The 21,069-nt window shown below is 48.5% G+C and overlaps 1 protein-coding gene and 1 long non-coding RNA gene across 2 annotated transcripts in view; one reads left to right on the forward strand and one right to left on the reverse strand.

Annotated features, from left to right (window-relative positions):
• The window catches only part of TSHZ2 (teashirt zinc finger homeobox 2), a 494,166-nt gene that overhangs the window by 427,513 nt on the left and 45,584 nt on the right, over positions 1-21,069 (forward strand). The gene's annotated exons all lie outside the window — the stretch shown is intronic.
• Positions 5,724-20,231, reverse strand: LOC132346991 (uncharacterized). Its single transcript, XR_009497059.1, has 4 exons — positions 19,570-20,231; positions 10,676-10,763; positions 6,697-6,771; positions 5,724-5,907 (listed from the first exon to the last, which is right to left on the reverse strand). It is a non-coding gene; the product is annotated as an uncharacterized lncRNA (long non-coding RNA).

A 21,069-nucleotide genomic window follows, 5' to 3' on the forward strand; every position in this document is an offset into this window, starting at 1 on the left:
AGTATTTTTGCCTGGAAAATCCCATGGACAGAAGAGCCTGGTCCCTGGGGTCGCAAAAGAGTCAGACATGACTTAGCAGCTAAACCCCGGCCACCACTGTACCAATTCTTAAAAGATGAGCTGGTACTCTTCTACTGAAGCAAACCAGTAGCAAAGTTGCTACAGGAGATTCTCATTCAGGCTTGAGTCCAGGATTTCCAGCCGAAGGTCTGAGACTCTGAGGCTCCTTGGGGCCCTCTCCCCGCTCTTAGAACAGTCACCCCGGTCTAAGTCCGCTATTCCTTCTGCCGAGTAGATGCGTTCCTTTCACATTTGCTTACTAACTACAGCCATGAGCCAAAAAATTATAATTAAATAAAATAAACAGGTCATGGGATGAGTCTTGGAGGAAAAGGTTGTCTTTTAATACTCACAATCTTTATTCATTTCATCTCATCTTTATGCTAAGATGCTGAGCGAACCAGATTTTTAGAACAAGACTTGCTCTTTGAGCTCAGGAAAAAAAAAGAAAAAATACATTCCCCCATTTAATCTGGCCCTGACTCTGTGTCTTCTCAATGACAAATTTAAGCTAACTACCTCAGTATCATGGGGATAGCCTTTTTCTTCTTTCCTTTTTTAAAGAGCGGTACTGGAATTTCATCATATTGAATATAAACGGGAAAAAGTACATGGTAGAATAAAACTTAAAATGCTTTTATGGAATTTTCATTATAAGGCTGTCTGTAATGGAGTTGACCTCATATTCACCTAAGATTCTCTGGCTCCGAGTTCAGATTTCATGCCAATTAACATGTTAATGACATATATCATTTAAAGAGCCCATCATAACTTTTATCACATCATGTTACATCTATTTCCTTGTAATTAAATCAGAATTACAGGGTGTAATTACTTTTCTTTTCCTGAACACCCATTCCTTTTCAGACATTTAAATGCAAGTACAGGCACTAAAAGACACAGGGAAGCAACAACCTCGTGAAAATATTATCAATTAATGAAAGTGTTGGGTCTCTCCTCCCATCCGGTTTCTTTTTGACAAATTCCTTTCTCCCCCTGTGCTTTGGATAACACGCAATGATTGGTCGTATCCAGTCAAATGCTTCGTAAGGTTTTTAAATCCTCAGGGCTCTAGTCTCCATTAATATGCAACGTTCTCACCCGTAAATATAATTACATACAATTATTAGCGGAAAGGGATCAGATAAGGTTTATTAAGGAAATATCCTATAATTACCCAAGTCCAAGACTTCCCTCTACATGTTAATTCAACCGAGGGTTGGAATCTGCAATCACCCACCTGAAAAACAGCTGTGGACTTTGATTTCACTTTAGGAAGCTGAGGATTCAGGGCAGGGCTGGAAAAGGGATACACCTTTGTTTAAAAGACCTGACCAGGGTAATTCTAGAAAGACAAAAGACAATGGCCCAGCTCTGGCCACTTGTGGTCTTCAAACCCTTCCAAACATCAAACTGAAAATTTAAATTTACATCATACTCATGTTGTCGTACAGCAAAAACTCACACAACATTGTAAAGCAATTCTCCAATCTAAAAAGTAAAATTTTTAAAAGGACATCTTACTTAATTTTTAGGTCTCGTAACTTCAAAGGATAGCTAAGAAACGCATGTAGTTTACAGGCATGTGGTCTTCTATGAGGATCTGTAAGAATCACGTGGGCAGAGCTCCCAGGGACTAACGTATATGATTTGAGGAACTGGGCACTTAAAGACGAGCGGAAAATGACTCCTCTGTGGTCAGGGTTTTCTACATGCATAGATCCATCATTCACTTGACAAGCACTTATTGAGCATCTGTAGTGTGCTACGTTCTATTCTAGGCATCATCAGTGAATAAGATGGTCAAGGTCACTGCCACCCAGGTGCCAACATCCTAGGGAAGGAGAACAGACCGTAAACTAGAAAACAAAACAATGAATAATAGAATTACAGCTAGTGATGGGAGCCGCAAGGAAAAGATAACAGAACAAGGGGATGTGATAAAAAAAAAAAAGTGATGATCCTTGGGGTGGATGATTTTATTTTTTAATATCTACTTACTTATTATTTGGGCTTCCCTGGTGACTCAGACAGGAAAGAGTCTGCCTGCAATTCAGGAGACCCAGCTTTGACCCCTGGCTTCGGAAGATCCCCTGGAGAAGGGAATGGCACCCCACTCCAGTATTCTTGCCGAGACAATCCGGGGGGTCACGGGGAGTTGGACGAGGCTGGGTGAGGATGCGCGCCGTGCAGAGACTCAGCCCCAGATTTGGGAGGTGGGCCAACGGGAGCTACTGCACAGGCCGTGGCAGCGTGTTGGGTCCCCTGCAGCTCCTGCCCACTTGCTGAACAACTGTATTCTCTCCGCCATGTGCCAGACATTGCTCCAAGCCCCAGAGATGCCGAAGGGAACAACAGACACCATCCCCACTCCCTCTCACGGACCTTAAATCGGGGAGAAAAAAGCATCCAACACAGGACCAGATCGCTATATGATTGTGTCGGTGATGACAGGTGTCCCGAAGAAAACTAGGACGGTAAGAATGCAGGGAAGGGCAGGCACTTAGATCAGAGGCCCGGGGAAGGCCCCAGGGAGCGCAGGGTATCTGCTCAGGCCTGAATGAGGCGCCGTCCAGATCGGAACCAGAGGTCAGCCCGTGCTTCCCTAACCCCAGCACGTCACTGCTGTTCTCGCTGATGCCAACCCCCAGCAGAACACAGCCCCACTCCAACTCCCCTCACCACAGTGCCAACGGATGAGTAACAGAGGAGGAGGGGGATTTTCACAAGGGGAGCACAGAAGTGGGGGACCTCGCCCCACACCAGCAGCAGGCTGTGATTTATCAACGTGTGATAAAGCCTCTCATGCATTTCTCTGAAACCGCAGAGGTTTCTCTTCTCTGGTCTCTGCAGGGGGCCCACAGCTTTCTTCTTGATTCCTTTTGTCCCCACCAACGCCCAGTCCTGATTTCTTTCTACTAAACAAAGCAATTCAGCTCAGCCCCAGTTTCTGCCACAAACACTCCCGCATGCTCAGCAAGACAGGGCTTCTTCGGAAAGGCGAGTGCTGCCCATTGTTGCCCACAGGAGACCTCACTTTCCCCACTCCTATCCCAAGTGGCTCAATGCACTATTTCTCCTTAGACACTTGGTGAGGGAAACTGTGAACACAGCTGTCCCCTTGCAAATGGGTTGTGGAACACACACGCCTGCAAGCTCCCTTCACACTCAGCCCAGGACCTGAAATTCCTGTCCATGGCATTTCTTCCTGTCTGTGGCTTCCTGTGTTTACCCTTTCTTGACGTATAATCAGGCCAAGATGAGAAAGTAGCTGAATTCCTGCCTTGCATCTATGGACTTTGGTTCAGGCAGAGGTTGGCGAACTATGGAGATCCAAGAAGAAGTTGTGCTGGAACACAGCCACATCGACTTCTCAGAAGGTCGCCCCTGGTGATTTGGGCTGAAATGCAGAGCATCACTCCCCAGCATGAAAGCAGCCACATGCATGAGACTGGGCACGGCTGTGTTCCAACACCACTTCATTTCTAGGCACTGAGATTTGAGTCTCATTGATTCTCGCACGTCACAACATATTGCTACAATTTTGATTTTTTTTCCCACCAGTGCTGTGTGTGTGTGCGTGCATGCTCAGCTGTGTCTGACTCTTTGCAACCCCATAGACTGTAGCCCACCAGGCTCCTCTGTCCATGGGATTTCCCAGGCAAGAATACTGGACTGGGTGTCATTTCCTACTCCAGGGGAATCTTCCCAACCCAGGGATCAAACCCACATCTCTTGTGTCTCCTGCTTTGGCAGGTGGATTCTTTACCTACTGTGCCACCTGGGAAGCCAGTTAAAAAGGTGAAAACCGTTCTCAATTTTCAGACCTCACAGAACCAAGCAGCAGCATGGATTTGGCCCAGGGGCCCTGGGTTGCCGCCCTGATGTTTGGTGAGGAACATCAGGCTCTCTGGGTTTTTGCCTCCCTCTCGGGAAGGCAAGGCGTCAGCACCCTCCAGCAGGAGGAGGCAGCCTGGGCCCGGCCCTGCCCCCCAGGCTGCCAGAGCCTGGAGTAGCTCCTTCCACCGAACCGGTCCCCCACCGTCCCGGGCTTTAGCCCGAGCCTCCGGGACGGGGCTGCTCGCTCACCCTGGATCTCCAGCACTGAGCCCCACGGCCAGCGCCCAGCAGACACTAAACCACGTTAGCGGAGGGAAGAAACCAAGGAATGTTCGAAAGACAGAGCAGCTTTGTGCGGTTCTCAAGCCCGTCTCCAGTATCGCTCATTTATGATAAGATACAGCCATTACTTACTAGCAAAATGAATAATTAACCATTTCTCAAAGCCTGGCGGAACGGACAACAACGAAGATCGTTGTGAGTGATACGTCTAAATGACTTCTTGAAACACAGCCCGGAGCCCCCGCTCTGTGATATTTCCATTGATCGCCAAATGAGTTGAGGCCACTTTCCGCGAATTTGGGGAGGAGGAGGAGGGCCCCACTGCTTGGCTCCGGTTCTGTCTTCAGCGTTCCGCAATTAAGACCTGGCCTTGTCCAGAGCCCCATCTGTCATTACCTTTAATATCGAGGCAGCATGCTCGGATCCAAATGGAATCTGGCCGCCTGGTACAACCCAAAGGTAAACCACTTCCGATCACTTCTTTCACTGTGCATCGTCTGGGCCAGCTGATGTCTGTTTCAGCCAAGCCATGGGCTCTTCTCACGACAGTGCAATGGAAAGCTGATGTTCCATGAACTTTTCTACTGGTGCCTCTTTTCCGACGGACAGCTTCACCCTGCTCCCTCGGCCTGCCTGCTCGTCGCAGAGATGGGGCCCCCGTTCCCGCTCTTCCGATTAGCTTGGGCAATGACTGGGATAATTTAGGCCTTGCCCCGTGTGATCATCTGTACAGTTACAACAAATAAAACATTTTAATACGACCAGTGGCTGCATGTTTACTGTATCATATTGCTGAGAACTGACTGGATGCCAATGCTATAATGCAAGGGGCGAGATGAACTCTAGAATGATGACACTAATAAGGAAATTACAAAAGGCCCAACAAATGGCATTTGTGTTAAATCAATGATGCTCTGTTTGTTTTTTTTTTAATTCTAATCTTTCTTCAAAAAAAAATTATCTTTCTAAACAGTTGGCGATTCCTATTCTTGTTCGTCTTCCTGAACATAATTAAAAACATGTTGTGGCGTCTACTTAAGACATCAGCTTTCCCAAGTCTGTCTTGTCCACTGCGTTTTAAACAAAGACACTTGTTTTGGCATTGTGCCCTTAATTAATCATTGGAGGCTTTATTGCTGCACCAAAAAAAAAAAAGTGTCTCTGTTTAATGATTCATCACAAGTCCAGTTTCTGCAGAACTTAATCAAATACAGAACCAACTTTCTAATCAGCTTAAATACTGAGGAAAAAATAATAACGCAGGCCTTGTTTTTAGGGTGGTATTAAATATTTGATTTGAAGTGTTGGAATGAGACACTTTGTCTATATAGCGTGTGCCTGGGTGCTAAGTCACTTCAGTCAGGTCTGACTCTGTGACCCCGTGGACTGTAGCCCACCAGGCTCCTCTGCCCAAGGGATTCTCTAGCAAGAATATTGGAGTGGGTTGCCATGCCCTCCTCCAGGGAACTCCTCAACCCAGGGATGGAACCTGCATCCCATGCCTTGCATTGTCAGGCGGGTTCTTTACCACTAGAGCCACCTGGGAAGCCCTGTTAATAGAAGTTGTTTAGGAATTCTTTCGTGGGAAAGATGGAATTCTTTCAAGAGGATGGAAGCTCTTTATTTATTGAGAAAAAAGAAACTTTGATAGTTCAGTGAACGTCATTTAGCACTGGGTCTTGCTGAGGAAGAGATGAAGCCTTGAGAGACTCGTTTGAAAAGAGCCTGAAAAAAAAAAAAAAGAGCCTGAAGAATGCTTATCTTCATGGGCAAATTTTAAGGTTCACTCAGAATCAGCCCGTACATCACTGGTTAAGGCTGACTCCTGCTGCTGCTAAGTCGCTTCAGTCGTGTCCGACTCTGTGCGACCCCATAGACTGCAGCCCACCAGGCTCCCCCGTCCCTGAGATTCTCCAGGCAAGAACACTGGAGTGGGTTGCCATTTCCTTCTCCAATGCATGAAAGTGAAAAGTGAAAGTGAAGTTGCTCAGTCATGTCCGACTCCCAGCGACCCCATGAACGGCAGCCTACCAGGCTCCTCTGTCCGTGGATTTTCCAGGCAAGAGTACTGGAGTGGGGTGCCATTGCCTTCTCCAAGGCTGACTCCAGAAAACGCTAAACCCACCCTTGCTAACTCTGAGCAGGCCACGGATCCTTCCTCAGTTTCACTCTGCCTTGAAATCCTAGAATGCTTGTCCGTCAGACTTCCATTCTCTAGGCATATGCCTAAACAGGATCCACATAGAAATCCTTGAGGCAAGACAAAGCACAGTAGGGCTTCCCTGGTGGTCCAGTGGTTAAGAGTCTGCTTTACAATGCAGGGGACACTGGTTCGATCACTAGTCCGGGAAGATGCCACGGAGCAATTCTGCCCCTGCACCATGGCTACTGAACTCACTCTAGAGCTCAGGTGTCACAACTGCTGGGGCCCACGCACCTGGAGCTGTGCTCTGAAACAAGAGAGGCCACTGCAGCAAGAAGCCCGCACGGCAACCAGAGAAGAGCCCCACTCACCGCAGCCAGAGGGTAGCCCCATCTCTCCTCAACCAGAGTGTGCCGTCGTGCAGCAAGGGAGACCCAGTGCAGCCACTGAATAAATAATAAATAAAATATTTTTAAAAAAGAAAAAGAAAAGTAAACAGAGCCATCTCTCTAAATCCCACCAAATCAGATCTAGGATTTTAAAGACAGTCTCAATAGGAAAGCAAAATAACTGGAGAAGTATCTCGTTTGAATTGAGCCAGCTTAACAAAATTTAACCCTTTCTGGGCTTGCGATCTGTGGCCTCCTGAAGAAGTTTTGGGCTGCTGAGCTTTTGCTGTTCTAATAGTAATAATACTAACTTTCCACTATTACCATCGCTGTAGTAGGAGCGGTGGTGATGCGCCTGCTGCATTTGTGAGAATTTGTGTGATTTGTTGGTCACTGCTACAGTCTTGAAACCACATTAATATGAGCTGTAGTTCAACGTGCCTCAACTCAGTCGGTGTGCCAAGCACTATCGCAGCTGTCCCTTGTGGAGTCCTCACATTCACACCAGGCATAGATACACGCACTGGAACGCCGTGTGTCTCGAACCTAGCACCGGCACTCTGAGGTCGTGTGCCTCTAGGAGCCAGGCAGGTGGGGAGCGTGGCAAACTGCTGGGCACTGGCTCAGTCCAAAGCGGGTAGGAGCTAGGCATTTCCATGTAGAAATTTGAACCCAGAGGGGCCAGTTGCCAGACCTATTTCTTTTTCAATTTTTTAAAAAATATATATTTATTTATTTGACTGCTCCAGGTCTTAGCTGTACTACACAGGATCTTCAGTCTGAGTTGCAGTATACTGGGTCTAGTTCTCTGATGAGGGATCGAGCCCGGGCACCCTGCATTAGGAATGCAGAGTCTTAGCCACTGAACTACCAGGGAAGTCCCTCAATGTTTTTCAGAAGAAGCTATTATGTGAAAGTGTTGGTGTTCACTCCAGATTTTTCAAATGCCTGGGTAGCTCAGCTGGTAAAGAATAACCCCTAAAAAAATTATCTTTAGGCCAAACGTAGCTCTCCAGCCAACAGTTTAAGGCCTCTGCTATCAAGCAACTCTTGAGATAAAGGGTATTTCTCTTCCGCTAAACTAAAAGTAAAATCATCTTTTACTTTATTTATTTATTTATTCCACTAATAAAAGCCAGTACATTCCGTATTAATTGCACAAGTAGGTTTGGCCACCTAGAGGCAGGGGGAGGAATTCGATGACCTTAGGGATCTTCACTCGCCTCGGTTCTGTTCAAGCAGGTGACCCACTGGCCCTCTGCACCCAGGCCCGTGGAGACCCTTAGTCTTCCCCTCTCCACAGCACTCCTCGCCTCCCCTATCAGCTGATTAACGTGACTCCATGGGCATAAGAGGCCCAGGCGTCCTGCAGCTGCTAAGCACTGTCTGAGGAGTTCTGAGGGGGCTGGTATGGTTGCTAGGCAGCCAGCAAATGTGACTTCTCCACTGGGGTAATGCAGGAGAGAGGCTTGTGCGATGAGCCTGCTTATCACCAAAGAATGATGAAATCTGGACAGCGGAGTCACTCATGAACCCAGGGGGCTTCTGTTCTGTCCAAAGGAGATACACACTCGTTGAGAGGGAGGAAGTCCACTCCATTTATCCCCCACCAGAACGAGGAAACTGACACTCCAAAAATGGGCCCGTGTACTCTTGATGGGAGCAGAAACGGCTTTGCTTTCTTAAGGAGGAATTTGGCGAGACCTGACAAAAGTTTAAGCCTTTATTCTCTTCAACCTGCGAGTTTATGGCCGGAAATTTATCTTTTACATCTATTTGTTGTTGCTGTTGTTGTTCGGTCCCTCAGGTGTCGGTCTCTCTGCGACCCCGTGGACTGCACACGCCAGGCTCCCCTGTCCTTCACTGTCCCCTGGAGTTTGCGCAAATTCAGGTCCATTGCATCAGTGATGTCATCTAACCATCTCATCCTCTGGCCTCCCCTTCTCCTCCCACCTTCAATATTTCCCAGCATCAGGGTCTTTTCTAACGAATCGGCTCTTCACATAGGGTGGCCAAAGTATTGGAGCTTCAGCTTCAGCATCAGTCCTTCCAATGAATATTCAGAGTTGATTTTCTGAGACCGGTTTGGTCTCCTTGCAATCCAAGAGACTCTCAGGGTCTCCTCCAGCACCACTCAGGGTCTTCTCCAGCACCACTCAGGGTCTTCTCCAGCACCACAGTTCAAAAGCATCAATGTTTCAGTGCTCAGCCTTCTTTCTGGTCCAACTCTCACATCTGTACATGACAACTGGAAACACCACTGTTGTGACTACCCAGACCTTTATCAGCAAAGTGATGTCTCTGCTTTTGAATATGCTGTCTAGGTTCATCATAGCTTTTATTTCAAGGAACAAGAGTTCTAATTTCATGGCTGGGCATGTGTTAATATAGGAAGGTGTGTTCAAAATGATGTTGCCTCCACATGGAGGGTGGTAGTTCAAACCATGGACTCTGGTGCCAGACCCACTAGCTTGAATCTCAGCTCTGTGGGTACAAGCTGTGTCATCTTAGGCAAGCTGCTTTACTTCCCTGTGCCTCAGTCTCCTCTGCTGAAAAATGGGACTATTAAAATATCTGTTGCATATGGTCACTAGGAGAGTAAATGAATTAATAGCCCTATTAAATGTGAGGTATTTTCACCCATTGAAATTGCACAAGCATTTTTCAGTTTTCCACACCAGAAGATTCAATAAAGTCCTTCAAAACAATGAAACAAATCTCTATGTGTTGGTAGAAAATCCTAAGATTTATTATTTAACGGAAATACCAAGTGGCTACAGCATTCACCTTTGTGTTTAAAAATAACATATAAATCATATTCAACAAAGAACCTGCTATTAGCCACTGGGGTAATCCTGATTTTTCCTTTTATATAAAATTTTTATTTAAAATCTTATTTAAGTAAGATTTAATGTGTGAGTAAACACACACCATCTTAAACATAAATACTATGCTTATCTTGTTGTTTAGTCACTAAATCATGTCTGACTTTTTTGCAACCCCATGGGCTGTAGGACCAGGCTCCTCTGTCCATGGGATTCTCCAGGCAAGAACACTGGAGTGGGTTGCCATTCCCTTCTCCCATGCGTGAGAGTGAAGTCGCTCAATCGTGTCCGACTCTCAGCCACCCCATGGACTGCAGCCTACCAGGCTCCTCCGTCCATGGGACTTTCTAGGCAAGAGTATTGGAGTGGGTTGCCGTTTCCTTCTCCAGGAGATCTTCCCGACCCACGTCTCCTGCATAAGCAGATTGTTTACCACACAGCAACCAGGGAAGCCTGTGTTTATTTGTGGAGAGTATTCCTGCTCTGACCGGAAAGAAGCACTAGGCTTGGATGGAGAGCTTTTAATGTTTGAATGGTTTGAAATTTTTGCCAAGTTCTTGTGCTTTTTTTTTTTAATCCAAGAAGAATCTTATTTGAAAGGAAAAGCCGGGACTAAGCTCAGTGTCTGCTGGCGGTGGACTGTACCCCAGGGCTCAGGACCCCGTGTTCCCACGTGGACCTTTCTGCCCTCCCTTACTGAGGACGCGGCCACCTGGCTCCCTGCGGGGCGGGGCGGGGCGGGGCGGTGCTGGTCTGCGGGAAGCCCTGGCTCCGCCCCTTCCGGCTGCTGACCTGCCGCAAGGAATGTCACGTCTCTGTGCCTCCCCTCCTGTCTGTCCCGTGAGCACGCACAGCTCCCCCAGGACTCTGAGAGCACTGACTGAGCAAAGGTTTGCAGGGGCGGGGGCAGGGCCTGTCGTCTATAAAAGCGGGGGTTATTACTGCATATGGTGGCTGATTTCCAACTACCAGCTTCACGAAGGTGGCACGAATCAAGACGTTCTCTATTGTCATTTATGCAAATTAAGGAGACAACACCTAGGGAAGAAAATATCTTGCCTGTCTCTCTCTTGTTTTTCTTCTGTCTTTAACATACCCCATTACCAAAAGCCCTTAGGCTTCTGTTGATCACTTACACAATAAACACATTAAAATCAGCAAAGCGCCAGGTTGGCTATTGTCTAAGCTTCATCTTTTTAGTCCAGTGCTCAGCTTGAGAAATGCCTGTGGGGGGGAAATTAAAATATGCAATGATAAATTGTCGATATTGTTGATTCTAGAGATGCAAGGGCTACAGTTCAGACAGGTGTGCCCTCCACCATGGCCCAGGACCCCACCGCCCCCTTCCACAGTTCCCGCCCCTTCTGATCCCCACCCACACTCTCCCCCACGTACCCTACACACGCACAACTTTCTCCACACATGCCTCCTGGATAATGCCATCTTTATTACCCTAAAACTGTTTTTCAGATAATCTACCTATCTCTAGCTGTTTCTACAGTTCCCCCCAAATCCATATAACGTCTTAACTCCATAATACAAACAATAAGCAAAGAGAAAGCATATCATAGGAAAATAACATGATACATATGCATGTGTGTACATATTATATATGTGTGTGTATATTCTATATGTGGACATGTATGCACTCATATGCTCAGTTGCTCAGTCATGTCTGACTCTTTGTGACCCCATGGACTGTAGCCTGCCAGGATTCTCTGTCCATGGGATTTTTCAGGCAAGAATAGTGGAGTGGCTGCCATTTCCTTCTCCAGGGGATCTTCCAGACCTAGAGATCAAACCCGCGTCTCCTGTGTCTCCTGTATTACAGTCCGTTTCTTTACCACTGCACCACTTGGAAAGCCCTGTGTACAAGTCTGTCCACACACACACACACACACAAACACACACACACAAATACACACAGACACACAAACACACACACACACAAACACACATATACACACAGACACACACATACTCAGGTATCACTGCATTAGGAGGCATAAGCAAAAGTCTGGATTAAATAGAAGTAAGATGATATTTATTTGCACTTTTTATACTGACATTTTGCAATAAAAGCTAAACAATACACATGTGTGCATGTGTGTGTACACGCATTGTGAGTCCAACAACTGCCACAAGGGCAGTGAAGCCAGGGGAGGGCCAAGCAGGGTCCGCACTGAGGAATTTGCAGTTTGCAGTGTAGGAGGGTTACCCTGGTGCTCATGTGAAAGGCGCGTGGGTGGAGACAGGAGGAGGCAGGAGACCATCCAATGACCGCCACCATCACCCTCAGCTGCAAGGGCTCAGGAAGAGGAGAGAGTGAAGACTCTTGGTGGCCCCGCCACTGAGCCTTGCTGGTGCTCTGGACATTTGCCAGAAGTCTCAGCAGTCGTCAGGGTGATGTGGTGGGTAGCACAGCCTTCAAATATGGAAAGAACACAGGCTTCATCGACAACATCAGGGGAACTGGACCTAATAACAATATCCAGAAAAATCTGCTAATCAGGTCATTTCTTCTCACAGTAGTGGGGTTTGATTCACCTGTCAATTTCCCCTGGACTCTGAGCTCCCTGAGAGCCCAGCTTTTGCTCTTTCAATCTCTGTGGCATCAGGGATTAGGATGTCGGGTCTGGGGACCAGACCAAATCCTGCCCATCACCTATCTGTGTAAATAAAGCGTCAGGGATGCAGCCACACCGGTTCATGATATGTTACCTGTGCTGCCTTAGCCCTATGATGTCAAGGTTGAGGATTTGACACAGAGACCCTGTGATGTGTGAATTCTGAAATATTTACTATCTACCTCTTCAAGAAAGTTTACCAGGCTCTGAGCTAGCATCATGCAGAGGACATATAAATATTTATTCAACGCACGAGTGTGAATGTCAATCATCACAGGATTTCCATTGACTGCTTTTTGGCTGACACACCCCTTGAACAGCACCCCCAAAGGTGAAACTTTTTTTCTGGGTCACACTCCTTGTCCTGATTTGTCCAGTTCTTTGGGGAATCCCTGAGCAGAGTTGGGTTGGAGAGGCAGGGTGGGGAGGGCTTGAAGACAGCGAGCGGGCCCTCAGGAGCGGAAGCTTTAGCAGTCTTGGCCCAGGGTGCCATCTCGGGCAGGGCAGTTCCCCAGGGCGTCCCACACGGTGCGAGACGGCGAGAGACACTGAGTCGCATCTCCGGCCTCCAGCCCCTAGAAGGCAGTGGTGCTTCCTCTCTTCCAGGGCGTGACATCCAGAAATGGCTCCCAGGAGGCAAAAATCTCCCAGTTGAGACCCATGGCTCTAGAGAGAGACTGCAGATAAGAACTAAGTACTGGGCTCTTCGTATAAATGTCCCTGAGGATAGTCCCCACATTAAAAAAAAAAAATCTTGACAGGCATATACACAGCCTCCCTCTGTAGTGCAGTCTAATTACCCACCCTCGGGAAATTTCTGATATCCAGCCTAAACCCCTTCAACTGCATTTGCCCCTCTTTTTTCTTACTCCATCATTAATGAAAAATAAAAACTAGAACCAGTACATAAGCTCTCCATATTAACCCTCCTCCCATGACAGTCCCTTCACAGAGGGAGCTGGGGAATGCATAGTACAGTCAGTCAGTCAGTCAGCTGCTGAGTAGCCCCCTGCCAGCACTGCTTTAGGGGCTGAACCAGATCAAGGAACAAGACTGACCCAGTTTCTGATCTCACAGAGCTACATTTTAGTGAAAAGAACAAATTAGTAAGTAAATAATCAAACAGTATCAGTGATTGTTGAGTGTTTGATGCTATAAGAGTGAGTCATAGCAGCAAAAGAGACACAGATGTAAAGAACAGACTTTTGGACTCTGTGGGAGAAGGCGAGGGTGGGATGATTTGAGAGAATAGCACTGAAACATGTATATCACCATATGTGGAATGGATCACCAGTCCAGGTTCCATGCGTGAGTCAGGCGCTCAATGCTGGTGCACTGGGATGACCCTGGGGGACGGGATGGGGAGGGAGGCGGGAAAGGGGTTCAGGATTTGGAACACATGTACACCCATGGCTGATTCGTGTCAATGTATGGTGAAAGCCACTGCAATATTGTAAAGTAATTCAGTGCAGTTCAGTCGCTCAGTCATGTCTGACTCTTTGTGACCCCATGAATCGCAGCACGCCAGGCCTCCTTGTCCATCACCAACTCCCGGAGTTCACTCAAACTCATGTCCATTGAGTTGGTCCATCCAGCCATCTCATCCTCTGTCGTCCCCTTCTCCTCCTGCCCCCAATCCCTCCCAGCATCAGAGTCTTTTCCAATGAGTCAACTCTTCACATGAGGTGGCCAAAGTACTGGAGTTTCAGCTTTAGCATCAGTCCTTCCAAAGAACACCCAGGACTGATCTCCTTCAGAAGGGACTGGTTGGATCTCCTTGCAGTCCAAGGGACGTTCAAGAGTCTTCTCCAACACAGTTCAAAAGCATCAATTCTTCAGCGCTCAGCTTTCTTCACAGTCCAACTCTCACATCCATACATGACTACTTGAAAAACCATAGCCTTGACTAGACGGACCTTTGTTGGCCAAGTAATGTCTCTGCTTTTTAATATGCTCTCTAGGTTGGTCATAACTTTCCTTCCAAGGAGTAAGCGTCTTTTAATTTCATGGCTGCAGTCACCATCTGCAGTGATTTTAGAGCCCAAAAAAATAAAGTCTGACACTGTTTCCACTGTTTCCCCATCTATCTGCAATGAAGTGATGGGACCAGCTGCCATGATCTTCAGTTTCTGAATGTTGAGCTTTAAGCCAACTTTTTCACTCTCCTCTTTCACTTTCATCAAGAGGCTTTTGAGTTCCTCTTCACTTTCTGCCATAAGAGTGGTGTCATCTGAATATCTGAGGTTGTTGATATTTCTCCCGGCAATCTTGATTCCAGCTTGTGCTTCTTCCAGTCCAGCGTTTCTCATGATGTACTCTGCATAGAAGTTAAATAAGCAGGGTGACAATACACAGCCCTGATGTACTCCTTTTCCTATTTGGAACCAGTCTGTTGTTCCATGTCCAGTTCTAAGTGTTGCTTCCTGACCTACATATAGGTTTCTCAAGAGGCAGGTCAGGTGGTCTGGTATTCCCATCTCTTTCAGAATTTTCCAGTTTATTGTGATCCACACAGTCAAAGGCTTTGGCATAGTCAAGAAAGCAGAAATAGATGTTTTTCTGGAACTCTCTTGCTTTTTCGATTAGCCTCCAATTAAAATAAATCCATTCTTTCCAAAAAAGAGTGAGTCATAGGGGGCTTCCCCTATGGTCCAGTGGTTACAAATCTGTCTTGCAATGCAGGGTTGAGGGTTCGATCCCTGGTCAGGGAACAAAGATCCCACATGCTGCAGGGAAACTTAAGTCCTTGCACCATGACTAAGACTCAAGGCAGCCAAATAATAAATCTTAAAAAATGTGTCATAAGTCAGTTATATCTCAGTAAACCTGGAGAAAAAAAGAGTAGGTGTACCCTCAGCTAGGATGGTAAGGAAAGCCCTCCCTGTGGAGGAGGCATTTAAACGGAGGCCTAACTACCGCTGAGGAGCAGAACCACTGAGAGTCGTGGGCAGAACTCGTGGTTTCACTGTTAACCCTTCGGAGTTTGTGTTCTGGGATGGGTGTGGCGAGGCCTCTCTCCTGACGTCCCCTCCATGTCCCCATCCTTCTGACATGCGGGGAGGAGCTCTGAGTGGTCCTCCGTTCCCTGAGCAGCTTCATGAAACAGCCCTGTTGGGACTTCCCCACTGGTCCAGTGGCCAAGACGCCATGCTTCCAGTGGCGGGACACAGGTTCAATCCCTGGTCAGGGAACTAAGACCCCACATGCTGTGCAGTGCAGCCAGTAAATTTTAAAAAAAGAAAAGAAGGAGCCCTGTCAATCAGCCTGACTCTGCCTCAGGCTGTCAGGTGGATTTCCTATGACTAGTCAGTGCTAGACCTAAGGGATCCCTAGGTTCTCCAGGAGATTAACCAGAACCTGAAGTCTTCTCCCCACCCCCAGCTCAGTCCCCACAAGTCCCAGCAATGAGGCAGGCACCTGGAAGGGAGTCAGGGAGGCTAGGATGGCTCAGAGGATATTCATCTGAGTGGGGAGGCCTCTGATCACTTCCACTAAACCAGAGTAGAAATGTCTAGGCTCACCTCCCTCTCTCCTCCAGCACCTCCAGTAAGCTCCTTTCTTTCTCCCAAAGGTTGAGCTACTTCCTACAATAAACCAGATCCCAGAGGTGACTTATAACATGAGAAAAATCCAGGCAGGTAGAAAAGTTGTACCTAGTTGCTAGTGGAAGCCAGGAGGGAAAAATCGATGGTCTGAGGCTTCTGGCACCTTTATGAACTAGGCTGTTTTGTTTACTTGTGATCCAGCCTCCTGAGATACACTGCAGGTGAGAGGGTGGACTCTGGGGTCCTATAGGTGTGAGTGCAAATCTGGGCTGCCCTTACAGGCTGCCAGACCTTGAGGAAGCCATGTAAACGCTTTGAGCCTTTGTTTCTTTCTCTGCGAAATGAAAAGTTCTACTTTGGACAGTTGTTATGATGATAAGAGAGAGGTATATGCTAATCACAACAATAACATCCATCAAAACAATAACATCCATCATGCACTGAGTTTCTACTGTGTACTAGGCACTGTGCTAAATTATTTTCATAAATATTCGATCTTCACAGTGGCCCTAAGGGCAGGACCCATTTTCTGGGTGAGAAGAGTGAGGCTTAGAGATGCTAAACCGCACACCCACATCTGCCCACTTTGGAAGGAGCAAAGCTAGTTGTTGTCGCCAAGTCATGTCCAACTCTCTGAGACCCCATGGACCGCAGCACACCAGGCCTCCCTGTCCTTTACCACCTCCCAGAGTTTGCCCAAGTTCATGTCCATTGAATTGGTGATGCCATGCAACCATCTCATCCTCTGTCATCCCCTTCTCCTCCTGCCTTCAATCTTTCCCAGCATCAGGGTCTTTCACAATGAGTCAGTTTTTCGCATCAGGTGGCCAAAGTATTGGAGCTTCAGCATCAGTCCTTCCAATGAGAATTCAGGGTTGATTTCCTCTAGGATGCACTAGTTTGGTCTCCTTGCAGTCCCGCGGTCTCTCTAGAGTCCTGTCTAGCACCACAGTTCGAAAGCATCAGTTCCTTGGCACTTAGCCTTCCTGAACCCAAATGCTAGGCGCTTGCCACCGGTCCCCTCTGCTGTGGGTGATCCATAAAAAATGCTGTGCTACGTGTCATGGTTCTCATCCCAGGGGGAATAAGTGTATGAGTGGATGGACAGAAACCTGCCTTCACTACCCACAAACATGAGCAGCATGAGTAGCTGCTGGGGCAGGAGGAGCATTTCAGAGAGAGAGCAGCTGCTGCTTGTCGGAGGTGCCCTGTCCCAGCACTCAAGGGCAGTGCTCGGCTGGCGTCCTAACGCCCCCCGCTGAGCCCAGTGGCTGATGCAGTCACGCTGGGGCCATGCACACTGCACCCTCTCTGTGGCTGTACCCCACGTGTAAAGCAGGGATTTGCAAATTCATTCATGGAATTTGCCAGGATTTATGTATTAAGGCCCCCTTCCCCAGTGCCTGGCACTGCTCTGTAGAGAAGTGGGTAAGATGGACATAAAAAGTTAAAAAGTTAGTCACTTAGTTGTGTCTGACTCTTTGTGACCCCAAGGACTGTAGCTCACCAGGCTCATCCATGGAATTCCCCAGGCAAGAATATGGAGTGAGTTGCCATTTCCTTCTCCACGAGATCTTCCCCACCCAGGGATTGAACCCAGGTCTCTGGCATTGCAGGCAGACGCTTTACCAACTGAGCCAGCAGGGAAGCGAAGATGGACATAAATTCTGCCCTCAAGTAGCTCACCCCCTGCGGTGGAAGGAAATCCAGAGAGTCAAACGTGTAACGGGACCACACAGGAAGAATCCAGGGTCTGTGCCCGCAGGAAGGGTGGAGGGGAAGTATCGGTGCAGGAAGACGTTCAGGATGACGTGGGGTCAGAGGAAGCCTGGCTGAGAAGGGGAATGGGCAAGGGTGGGCCGGGCGGGAGGCTGGGCGAGAAGGTTCCAGGCGTGGGAAACAGGGAGAGAAACCGACGGCGCGGAGTCAAGCCGGCCCACTCGGGAAAATTTCCCTGACTGTGCTCCTCAGAGCACCAAGACCACAAGAGGCTCCTCAGGAAAAGCCTGTGGGGTCCGACAGGCTTTGCGAATCCCTCATACCCCGTGTCTGGAGTTTGTGGCGCCTGTTAGCATAAAGACAGGCAGACTGGCCGAGGTGCTAAGTGGAGCCTGGTTCAGCCATCCACCAGCCTCTGCAACTGCACGACCATCTCTTCGTGCAACACCTGTTGGCATTCCGCAGAGCTTTGCCTCCACGGGAGCCAACCTTGCCCTGTGGTTTAAGCTTAGGGCCCTTTCTCTACAATGCGCGGGTTTCTTGACTCGCGGTCCCGCACGGGACTGTTCAGCCAACACTCACTGAGTGCCTCTTCCTAAGGGCCAAACACTGGGCCAGACCCAGCGCGACACGGAGCGGGGACAAGCTGCCGCCTCCTCTTCAAGAGTCACGAGGTCAACCCACGCAGAGGTGGGCAGAGGAGAAAAAGCGGGCGGATGCTGAGGCTCCTCTGGGGAGTCAGCGACCCAGACTTTCCAGCGGACCGCTTTGGGGACTGAACGGAACTGACATGTCCCAAAGCGCTGCTCGTTTCTCTTGTGGCATTTTCTGGACCAACCCATAGTAGGAGCGCACACCGAGGACCCCTACCAAATCCGAGTGCTTTTAAAAGCAAGAAGCGGGTGGCCGCTTAGAGATCAGATGAAAGGAAAACCCGCCCAGGAGTTTGTGCCTTCTCAACACCTTTCCAAGAAGGGGACTGCAAGCTTCAGGACCAGCCCCGGCAGATCCAAACGCAAATGGACACCTACGTACAGCTCCCCAGCCCCAAGCAACCCCTGAGCTAGAATGAACTGGCTACCTCCGCCACGCACACGCCGTCCTCACCAACCGCATACACACGGCACACACCCACGGATCAGGCCTCCTCGCTTACCACCCGCATAGGATTCGTTTTCAAAGGCTAGGCTTCCCTCATAAAGATCTAGCGTCTAAGAACAGGAGGCCCTGCTGGCAGAGGGCAAGGAGAAACGTCTTTACTGACTTGTAAAACCTACTCATCGTTCAGTTCAGGACTCAGTCGCTCTGTTGTGTCCAACTCTTGGGGATCCCATAGACTGTAGCCTGCCAGGCTCCCCTGTCCATGGGATTCCCCAGGCAAGAACACTGAAGTGGGTTGCCATTTCCTTCTCCAGATGATCTTCCCAATCTAGAGACTGAACCCAGGTCTCCTGCACTGGCAGGCAGATTGTTTTGCCACTGAGCCACCTGGGAAGCCCATACTTATTTTAACCACCCCTGAACATACTCATGTTTAATTCAAAATATTGTCTCCTTCAGTTTACAGTCAGGACTGGAGGAGCAAGGTAACACAGTGTTAAGAGCATAGAACACAAATACCGATGCCTACGCTTACCAGCAGAAATGTAAGCCCCTGATTTGAGCCAGATGCTCTAAAGGGCATTACCTATTAACTCCTTGCCGCATTCTTAGCCCCATTTTACAGATGAGAAAACAGAGTCTTAAAAAAGGTGCAGTGGTTTACCCAAGGGCACACAGAGGAAGACACACAGCCAGATTAGACACCTGTCTTGAGTCGCCTCCTCATGAGAGGTGTGTGGACCTTGGTGTGCTTGAGTTTCAGCCCCGGAGCTTTCCTGCAGGGGCACCTTCAGGAAAACCTGCCAAAGCTTGCAGCCACCCTGAGAACTCCCACGTGTCACCTCATTGCTCCGCTTCATCCACACTCCAATATTAAAAGGTCCATTGGTTCTTCCTCATTTGACCAGTTAGACAACTGATGCTTTGAGGCCATCTGAAACTGGTCCAAAAAACCAAGCTGCCAAGTAACCAAGTCATGTCTTAAGCCAGTGATTCTCAGCCAGGGCGAGTTTGTGTGCCAGAGGATGTTTGCGTTACCTGGAGACCTGCTGGGTGGTCACGACTGGGGCTGGCGGCACTGCGGGCATCTGGGAAGAGGCCGGGGTGTGGCTCCACTCCACACGATACGCAGGACAGCCCCCATCCCACGGTGAACAGTGATCCAACCCAAGGGCAGGATGGGCAAGGCTGAGCCACCTCGGTTTAATCCAGGTTTATCCAGCACCAGAGTCAATAATAATCTTGCACCATTTTACTTCTCTTAGGGTTCATAGGAGCTGACTCATTGAAAAAAAGCCCTGATGCTGGGAAAGACTGAAGGCAAAAGGAGAAGGGGGCGGCAGAGGATGAGATGGTTAGAAAGCATCACCAACTCCACGGACATGAGTCTGAGCAAACCCCAGGAGATAGTGAAGGAGAAGGGAGCCTGGCATGCCGTAGTCCATGAGGTCACAAAGGGCTGCACGTGACTTAGCGACTGAGCAACAGTCCAAGGGTTCGTAAACCTCAACGGTGTTGACATTTGGGGCCAACGTGTCTGATGGGGAGGCTGTCCTGGCGCACGTGTATGGGATTTTCACAGCATTCCTGGCTTTTACCCCTTAGATACCAGGAGCCCTGCACCCTCCCTGCATCCTGACAACCAAAAATGTCTCCAGGGATCGCCAAGTGCCCCCAGCACCCAGCTCGTACTCCAGGACTCCCTCTCCTTCCCCTAGTGGGAGGCACATCACCCCCGGTTGAGAACCATCACTCTAACCAAAGGAAAATCAGTTTAGCTATGAAATAAGAATTAAAAGCTCCCCTGGGAAATATTAAGAGAATGTTCTGGATAACCATTATTTAAATATGTAAAAAAAATGTAGGTCAGGGTATGTGTGAAGATATATTAAATACCCGGGCATGTCTGTCAGAGAGGAATATCCCTTTTTATGATCTCCTGCCCAAGTATTGTTGGGGCAACAAATTAACCAACCTCTTTAATTCCCAGCTCTGCGTTATCCATCACGTTGACCTTCAGAGACTATCCGGCAGAATAGAAATACAGAGCAGAATTCCCTTTGTGTTGTTAACAGTGTTCTATTTTGGGAGCCCCGTTATTATTCCAAAATGAACTAGATCTTAACTTGCAGCAGTGTTACTAGGAGAGGAGCCGTGAGCGGCCCTCGGCTGACCCACAGTGGGCGGCTGCCAGCCCCTCTCCCTTCGAGAAGCGGCCTGTGCTCAGACCCCAGGCAGCAGACGGGGCCCGTGAACACTGGACAAGCGCCTGGTCTGGTTCCAGGTGAATGAGGCGCTCGTTTCACTAAGAAAGCTTGTCCCTCTCCAGCAAGCTAAAAATGTACACCTGCACAACCGGAGCATCTTCACCAGTGACCATCTACTAAGAACGTCTGCACGACAAAACATCATTCCACAAGAAAGAAGGCGGTTCTGCTGTTTGCAGCAACACGGAGGCACCTGAAGGACAGTCCGCTGAGTGAAGGGAGCCGGAGGAGAAAGACAAATTCTGCATGATCTCACTTCTGTGCGGAATCT

Source organism: Bos taurus, chromosome 13, assembly GCF_002263795.3.
Source record: "Bos taurus isolate L1 Dominette 01449 registration number 42190680 breed Hereford chromosome 13, ARS-UCD2.0, whole genome shotgun sequence".
NCBI lineage: Eukaryota > Metazoa > Chordata > Mammalia > Artiodactyla > Bovidae > Bos > Bos taurus.